General features: G+C 36.4%; 1 long non-coding RNA gene across 3 annotated transcripts; it reads left to right on the forward strand.

The window, feature by feature from the left end:
* On the forward strand, window positions 1-9,025 carry LOC137005306 (uncharacterized). 3 transcript variants are annotated; one of them, XR_010892224.1, is made up of 4 exons: window positions 1-505; window positions 862-998; window positions 1,146-7,949; window positions 8,113-9,025. It is a non-coding gene; the product is annotated as an uncharacterized lncRNA (long non-coding RNA). The 3 variants fall into 3 exon arrangements; XR_010892225.1 differs by having other exon boundaries at window positions 862-967; XR_010892226.1 differs by lacking the exon at window positions 862-998.
* The last annotated feature ends 706 nt before the right edge of the window (window positions 9,026-9,731 follow it).

The following is a 9,731-nucleotide window of genomic DNA, read 5'->3' on the forward strand; positions in this document are numbered from 1 at the left end:
TTCCACCTTTTAGTTTGTGCAGGGTTTCGGAGTATGCGTCACTTACGCCAAAACCGTATCCACTAGAAACTTTTCATATGCATTAATTATTCTACATAGGCTATGATACAAAGTACCTACAACATATACAGAACACAGAGCCCGATCACACGAAAATGCGTATCAATAGTACGAGTTTGTAATCTCGTAGAATACGCCAAAATGAGTTTTGGCGTGCTTATGGACGGTACGCAGTTTTTCGCGTGCATATGAGACGCACTTTATGGCGTACTATACGTACGAAATTTTAAATATTTTATTGCTAAAAAGTATAATAATGTGAATTGCACCAATCGGTGGCGTAGAAAAAAAGAAAAAAGAAAGCGGGAAGAAAAAAAGAAAGTGAAAATAGAAAGTGAAAAGAAAGTGAAAGTAAAAAGTGACGGAACTGTCTGACGCTGTATTAACGGAGAATTTTCTCTCAGAGACGACGAGAGACGAATTTCAACATAATATGCTGATAATGGTATGCTATATATATCATAACTGTCTTAATGTATTCCATTATTTATCTTGTGCCCCGTAAATAAACAAATGAGAAGAATATATTTCATATAGAGCTAATCTTTTATTATCCTCACCGGACGTCAGTTATGCTGTGATGCGCTATGAAATAATTGCGGGGCAAATTTATCATAACATTAATTTGATAATACAAGTAGCCTAACCTAATATATCAGTTATAATATGCTAGAAGAATGTAATGGCCAACATTAATTGGAAATGTCAATTCCTAATATTGCCAATATTCTATGCTTTTGAAAATATCTCAGGGAGGCTATTGAAAGTCAGTGATTAATACATTTTTCTTTGTAATTCTAGTGTTTTAAAGAAGAGGGCTGATCCGGACAGAATAAATCCCATCCACTTCCTCTTTCACCCTTATCACACCTTATCACTTTAATGATTTGAAGCAACAAACAACATGGCCAGTCAAATTAAAGCCTTATATCTCACAAGTATAGGGTCTTTGTCACTTTGGTTACAAAAGTAGTGTTTTTGTGAGAGTGATATTTTTTTGTCACTTTGAATGGTTATTTATTTATTTATTTATTTTTCTGTGCACATTGTATTTATGTATTTTGTTTTTCTTTGTGTGATTTCAGAAGTTTACTGTGTTTCTGAGTGGACTCCTGTTGCTCTTTCTGCTTCCCGACTGGACAGAAAGTGTTGAAGATGACACTGTGGACATCAATACTCTCGCCCGTATTATTAACTTCTTCGAGCAGAAGTACGTCTGTCTCCAGTGTCTATGAAAATTTAAAAGCTCAAAGTTTGCATTATTAGTTAGCAATGAGGATATAGCAAAAAGACGGCTTTTCACCCTGTGCTTAACCCTGGGTTATCCCCATTCTAAACGGCACTTTAAACTGCGGTAGAGGAACGGTTCACACTTGTAATTTAGCTGAACGCGTCCTATCATCAGTGTGTGAGATCGCAGATACAGGTGCATCTCAATAAATTAGAATGTTGTGGAAAAGTTCATTTATTTCAGTAATTCAACTCAAATTCTGGAATTTGTGTATTAAATAAATTTAATGCACACAGACTGAAGTACTTTAAGTCTCTGGTTCTTTTAATTGTGATGATTTGGCTCAAATTTAACAAAAACCCACCAATTTTCTATGTCAACAAATTAGAATACTTCGATCAATAAAAAAAAAAAAAAAAAAGATATTTTAAACAGACATGTCAGGATTATGAAAAGTATGTTTATTTATATGCACTTAATACTTGGTTGGGCCTCAGAAGTGGCTTGGTACATTGAATGTGACAGTTGTAGCCCATTTCCTGAAGATATCTGTGTGTGGTGGCTCTTGATGCACTGACTCCAGCTTCAGTCCACTCCTTTTGAAGCTCTCCTAAGTTCTTTAATGGGCTTCGCCTGACAATCTTCTCAAGCCTGCAGCCATTCCTTTCACTTGTACACCTTTTCCTACCACACTTTTTCCTTCCAGTCAACTTTCCATGATATGCTTTGGCACAGCACTCTGAACAGCCCTTTCAGCAATGACCCTCTGTGGCTTACCCTCAATGTAGAGGGTCTTGATGATCGTCTTCTGGACAACTGTCAAGTCAGCAGACTTCCCAATGACTGCTGTTGGGATTACTGACCTAAACCCAGTATTTATACCCTGAGAATAATTTAATAGAATTTGAAATTAAATATTCTAATAATTTGAGATACTGATTTTTTGATTTTGATGAGCAGCAAGCTGTAATCATCAAAATGAAAAAAAAAAAAAAAAAAACAAATCTGGAAATATTTTACTTTATGTCTAATAAATCTAGAATATATTTAAGCTTTACTTTTTGAATTAAATGACAGAAAAAAAAAAAAAAATTTATGATATTCTAATTTATTGAGATGCACCTGTACACGATATTATCTTTGGGGGATGGGGGCCTTTTTTACTTATAGGCTATTTGCTTGTTTATTTGCTCATTAATTACATGTTTATTTACCCATTTACTTAGTAAATGGGCCCATAGTGTAAATATTACATTCATACGTAGTGAAAAAAATGAGAAGAAAAGTATTTTTTGTTAAAAATGTTGTTTTTAAAATTCGGTGTTGCAATAAAGCTGCTCTTAATTTTCTTTAATTATTGCAGTGATTATTGCAGTGTTCGGACCTATTATAGACTGTTATTATAGAATTTGTTATATAATTCACTGCATAAGTGATGTGTGAAGGCCAAGTATGGTAACCCATACTCAGAATTTGCCCTCTGCATTTAACCCATCCAAGTTTGCGCTCAGACATTAGGAGTCGTGAAACTGTGAACACACACACTGCAAAACATGGACACACACACCCGGAGCAGGGCAGCCATTATGCTGTGGTGCCCAGCCCTACAATGTTTGTTTCAGCATTACCCTGATTTAGTGAAATGAAGCTATGTATTGTGAAACAACAACAACGAAAAAAACAACCATCAACATTCACTTAGCCTACCTGCTCACCCAGATCATGTCCATGCAAAACCAAACAAGGAAGTGCTATCAGACAGACAGCTTCAATACATAAGACCGGACCCCATCTTTAGAATGACCCAGGCCAAGGTTAACTATTTTAAGTGTGAAAAGCCCTATTAATATGTCTGCATTATTGTATAACCAATGAGTCTGTAATGTATTTTTGTCAAAAATCAAATTCATATTCACAGTTTACATATAAAAATTTGTATGCTTACCTGTAAAAGGTTTAGGAGGGAGGAGCTACAGTAAAGAGCTACTGTACAGAACATTCAAGACGTTCTCTGAACATTTAGGGAACCATATTTTATTTGGAAATGTTCTCAGAACATCCCTGCTGCCCTTATCAAAAAATGTAATTAAAAATTAGAGCTAAATTGACTACAAAAGTGGCTGTTGAAACAAAAACTTTTTTTTTTTTAAATGTATAACAAAAAAACCCCAGCTCTTTACAGGTAATTTCTGGATCAATGTTATGAAACCCTTTCTTTAAAATGCAAATCTCTTGCAGTAAGTCATTAGCTGACAACGGAACATGCATGAACAAACATCACTACTGTATCACTGCATCAGCAACTACACAGTTACTGTCTTTAAATAAAGCGACATGCGGCAGAACATCAGTGTTTCTGGATCATCATTGACTGAAGCACAGGATCTACTCTACAGCACAATGGTGATCTCATAAAACTCAGAAACAGAACATTAAACTCTAACAGATGTCTCATCTTCACTTATTACAAACCACTCTGACTTTATTTCCTTCATACAAATCTTCTTAATGAGGTGTTGATGTTTTAACAGAATATATAAATGTCACCGTTATGGAGGTAAGCGCTAGCTTTAATTGGGCTCCTAATCCTTGACGTCTTGACTTTGGCCCAATCCCAATTCTTCCCCTTTCCCCTTCCCCTTTGTTTCGTGCGTTCATGTGAAGGGGTAGGGGTGTCCCAATTCTCATTTGGTTAGAGGGGAAGGGGTAGGGGGAAGGGCCAGGTAGCCCTTCAAACGAAGATTTTTCGGGACCACACTTCAGACGAAGGGGTATGATAAATTTCCAACATGGCCGACCAAGCGAGCAGAGAGACCCATAAATGTAAGTATTTTTTTTTACGGTAAACAGTATTTTAGTAATAAATAATCACTTGTTTAATGTTGCCTTTAATCTTGTGTTCATGTATACGGTTATGTTCTCCGAAAACAGATTTGTTAAAATCGCTATGAAAACAGTTCGCTAATGTTTTTTACTTTATGATAGTTCCACAACATATTTTTTTATATTTTATTGAAACCCGCGTTGATTTGACAACATAAATTCAAATCCAGTGGCAGCTAACATGTTTTTTTGCCGCATGCCTGATTAATGTATTGTTTTACATAAATACGTGTACGTTACATGATATAAACAAAAAGTGCATTCAGTTTGCGTGCTTATTCATCAATATTGTATGTTCTGTATCAACCAGGGACTCCTGAGGAAACACGCAGGCTCGTCTCCTTTGTCTTATGCGAAGAACTGAAGACAAATGCAAAAAATATAGCTGTCGCCCAAGCAACAGAGATCACTACAGCTATCGATGGCATCTTAAGGCTTTTTTAGCGCGACCCTTTTTATTAACGAGACCCATAAGCATATACAACTATGTAGCTAAACAAGCCAAAATGAATTATTAAAAACGAAACTGAAGGTAAACCTGCGTTGCTCTCATAGAGGTTAACGTTACCTCTCTCTTTTGGTGAAGTGGAGCAGCTGCTCTTTTAACAGTATTTTATTTTTTATAATGAACAAGCTGCGATGTCACGTTTCCACTGCTTTGTTGTGTGCGTGAGGCGCGGGCGCGATCAAACAGCTGTCTTTGCAGGGGACTTGCCTCATCGTCATGGCAACGGTTAGTGGCCAGGTCAGATTACGTCAGTTTGTTGCCGTCTATTGGAAAACTGTTCACACCGCGTAGACATTCCACGACCCGACAAACGCCGATTAAACCAGTGCCCAAGGAAGTCGACCGTAAGTTGAAGTCAGCCGGGTGCCGCCATCTTGTAGCAGAACTTCACTTGCGTTAGCATCCCATTGACTCCCATTCATTTTGGTGTCACTTTGACAGTGAATAACTTTACATCTGAGGCGTTTAAAGACTCCATTTGTCCATTATTTATTTCTAAAGATACACGACAATGTATAAAGGGCTCCATTACCTTCTGTTACATTATGGCCCCGTAGAAACAGTTTTTGTAAAAATAGGCTAACGATTGCGTCATAACCACTCGACTCTCTGTCGCACATTAGAGAAATTACCGTACAGACAGGAGGAGAAGCTCACAGGCAATAGTTTGCATTAACTTAATATGGCGTACTGGTGTTACATTTTAAAATACTATACAAAATAATTAATCAGAATAATTACTCCTGCTCACTCACGCCAAAGAACTCCCCGCTCAAGCTCGCCGTCTCTGCAAGATTAACGATAGCAGTTTGCACGCACAGCTACTAGAAGATTTACATCTGTCAGACAGGTTGCGGACGTCATCAAGCTTAGTGTGAGTCTGCGCGTCAGAAACGGAAGTGCTAAAAATCGCTAAAAATGGGCTTCACTTGTCTCAATTGAGTTCCAATGGGGTCGCTGTGTCCATTTCTTTTACTGTCTATGGATTAAACATGTTCATTCGGGTGAAAACCGACTCCGACCAACGCCAACAGGGGTATCACACCGATGCAACAAACTACAACAGACTAGTCTTGTCGGTGCGGTGTGAATTGGCCTTTAGAAGTGTGTGATAAACATCGGCGCATCTATGACGTAGGAGCTTGCGACGACTTATGATGACGTGTAATGGTCTAGTAGTGGTGTCCCATTTCTTAGGGGAATATTTTCAGCCCTACCCCTTGACACTCTGTTTCAAGGGGCAAGGAGAAGGGGTAGGCGTAGGGGTAAGGGCAAGGGGAAGGGGTATAAAATAGAATTGGGATTGGGCCTTTATCTCCAATTGTTGTAACTGTGTGTTATTAAAGCACCTTTTGTGACAACAAACTTGGATCTCCTTGTGGCCTCCCTAAATGTTTTTTTTTTTTTTTTTTTTGCGATCGTTGTTTTTTACATTCGTTATTAGACAGTGGCAGCGTGGAACCGAAATGTACCAAAACCCGGTATTATGTTGGATAAATTGTGAAAGGTAATTGTAGAAATTGTGTATTGATAAGCTCTGACGTTAACGGTTCTGCTATCGGTAGACGCTGAGACGCTGTTCCTCGGGCTGAATTGTGTGTGCGCGCTCCAAAACGGATCGCAAATAGACAAATTACACGCGTCCAAACGATCAAATACACACAAAGATATGTTAAACTTACCGGATTGGAGCGTGTTTAGCTAGCCTACACTGTTAAAAATAAATGTAAATTTACAGGTATTGGTCTGTATTTTTTTACAGATTTTTTCTGTTTTCTCATTAGACATTGAAATACCTGTTGTTTTACAGATATTTGGTGTAATTGAATTTTCAGCTATTAAATTTACAGGGAATTGCATGTATTTTAGCATTACATAAAATTTCTGTTTTTAAAAAGAAATGTTCTGTATTTTTTACAGAAAAATTTGTAATTTTACATAAAATGTTGATTAATATTTTACAGATTTTTTCTGTAAAAATAGAAAAAAAGGAATGAATGTATAACTACAGAAATATGCAGTCATTCAATATATTATGCATTGTATTTACTAAAATTTTAACCTCATCTTGCAAATATGCTTATTTTGAAACTGCTGATTTGGCCTTGACTTATTCTCCCCTAAATTTTCTGAACACATCTATTATTGATATGTACATTTTATGTTTTTCCAAATCGAGTTGCAAATGCGCAGCTTTGTGTGTGTGTGTGTGTGTGTGTGTGTGTGTGTGTACGTGCGTGCGCGCGCGCGCGGGGGGGTGGGGGGTGTCTGCGAGCACGCGCGACGCAGATTCAAATTTGCCGCCGATAACTTTTCCGTTAGTCCCGCCTACAACAGTTCCTGGAGTAGTGCAGTGATGCAGTGATGGAAGGGCGAGTGCGTTATTTGAATTTATTTCAGGCTACGCTTGTGTGTCGTGAGATTAAACAGTAGTGTAAAGCAATCGTAAAGAGCAGTCGTGAGCAGGAGTATTTATTTGAACTCATCCGTCAATACATTCTTCGGGAACAGTGTGAGGAAAAACTATCACGTCCTTTCAGCGAGAAGACCACAGCGAACATCATACCAACCGATCACTGGCTGAGGTAAGTTAAGAGTTTCATTCTAACGTTACGTGTGTGATATTTTATGTAACGTTAGTGTGGCTACACATTTGTATTGTTTATAGTTTTGAAGCTAATATAAGTATTTCTAAACGGTGTTCACACAAATGACGTAAGGTAACTGCCGTTGAAAGCAAAACAACTGCAGCAGGCATCTGTCAATTTTCCATCTGTTTTAAACCAAGAAAGATTAACGTTAGTTATTAATAAAGTCCATTCAGTGTTTATGTCTTCGTTCAGATGTGGTAGTACCGCCATTATTTAAATCTCTTTTTATAAACTCTGCAGCCTGTATAACTTTACTCATACTATAACGTTAGGCCTATACAGGAAAGCAGATAAGAGTACAATATGAACAACATAATAAATATTATGAGTGCATCTGCTTGCAAACGCGAATAGTATGCATATATTAGTGTAATAATAAAGTATAATAATAAAAAAATCTTACATGACCTGAGTAAATTGTCATTACTGAATCATAAGATACATTGGATAGTTGGATATAAAAATTTCAGATCAAAGAAGGTTGAGGTTTTGCATTGTCTCAGTAAAACATATGCTGGCATGTTTGAATTTAATGTAATAGCCAACTAATTTTTATTTCTTTATGATTTCAGGTAATGTGGAAAGACTGGAGATCTACAGCAGCATTACAGTACAGGTGTGGAAAGATTACTATTCTTATACAACAAATTCTTTGTTTACATCTTTTTATGCTGCTAATCTGAATAGTATTTTTTGTTGTAATTGTAACTAGAATCATTCAGAAACATGGCTTTTCCTATCACTGCTATCCTCACACACATCTCTACTTTTCATTCCAGCCAGATGATCAACCAGTAGCTGCTCGCATCTCAGCCTGCTTGATGGAAATGTCCGACTTTCACCTGGATGACCTTTACCTTCAACTCCACCTTGCCAAGACAGAAGTGCTTGTGGTTTCAGCCACCCATCCTTTGTGTTATAATTGATCAGTTAAACTTCACAGACTACAGTGCTGGAACTGCCCGATCTTGCATATTTGCCCAGTACAACATTGGGAAGATCAAGCCATTCTGTATGCTACACAACAGAACAACAACTGGCTCTCCAAGCCTGTACATAAACTCTCTGCTTCAGACTTCTTATACGCCCTCCAGAAGCTTGCTTTCTGGAAGTGAACAGCATCTTGTGGTGCCATCCCAAAGGGGCACAAACTCACTTTAACTGACCTTTACCTGGACTGTTCCATGCTGGTGGAATAACCTGACTAACTCAAACCATTTTCAAGAGACTGATAAGAGAGAATGCATCTTTTTTGTGAACAATTGACTGGTTAATACTATCTTTCTGTTTAACTGAAAAAAAAAAATAATAATAATAATTTCTATGCATACTGTGCTAGACTAACTGGAAATTGTCATTGTACTTATTGTTGCTTCCATTGTACTCCTTGTAGTCACATATATGTAAAAGTCATCATATATGCATAAAATAACAGCAATATTACAGTACAGAAGTATACAGTAATTGTCTTTTAATGTAGATGTTCTATATACTATGCTTGTATTTCCTATAATTTAAGTAAGTTGACATACAATGTCTTATATACAATGACTAATACTGTATGTGCATGCTTTGATTAAATGTATTCTGTACTATATTTTGTTAATTTAACAGATTGGTTGTAAAGGTTGCTATTATGCATTTCTAAGTAATTAATTCATAGATTGAAGTTGTGAGTGGTTCTGTAAAAATAAAGATTAATACTGTAAATTGCAAACATTTGTTTTGAATTTATGTGCTAATTACATTTTTATAAATAATTTCTTAGTTATTTTACATGGAAAATTATATTTTAAAAGTAAATAACTGTAGATGGACAGAGCAGCTTGATAAAATAACCCATAAAAACCTTCAATTTGCAGAGATTAACCTGAAAATTAGTTGTTTTCTTTGTAATCTGACATAATTTATCAGTTTTTTCATGGTTTAATAAACAATTATCAACAGTAAAATACTGTAATTTTATGAATTTTGACTGTAAAGTCTGTTCTGTATTTTTACAGTTTTTGCATGTAATTTTGTGAAATGGTTATTTGCTGTAATTTTATGGGATTTCTCTGGAAACTCTGCTGCCAGACTTTTTACCGTTTTTTTACAGGATTTTTTTTTACAGTGTACTTAAATGCAGTTTATAGTGTACATGAACAGCTGGGAGAAAATCCGATGTGTGACACTAGTTATCTTCTGATGACTGTGCCATCAATGTTAATCAAACAACAAAATGCAAAGAGAAAATCACTCACAGCTCTTCATCTGAATATAGTAAGCTTTAATAGGCATTAATCTATTAATTAATACTGTGAAAACCATGCAGTGTTATTTTACATTTGGTTACTTTACTTAGGCTAGATTTATTTTATAGGCTAGGCCTATATTACTTAGCTACCTGAACACATGA

The sequence above is a fragment of the Chanodichthys erythropterus genome, chromosome 17, assembly GCF_024489055.1.
Source record: "Chanodichthys erythropterus isolate Z2021 chromosome 17, ASM2448905v1, whole genome shotgun sequence".
Taxonomy (NCBI): domain Eukaryota; kingdom Metazoa; phylum Chordata; class Actinopteri; order Cypriniformes; family Xenocyprididae; genus Chanodichthys; species Chanodichthys erythropterus.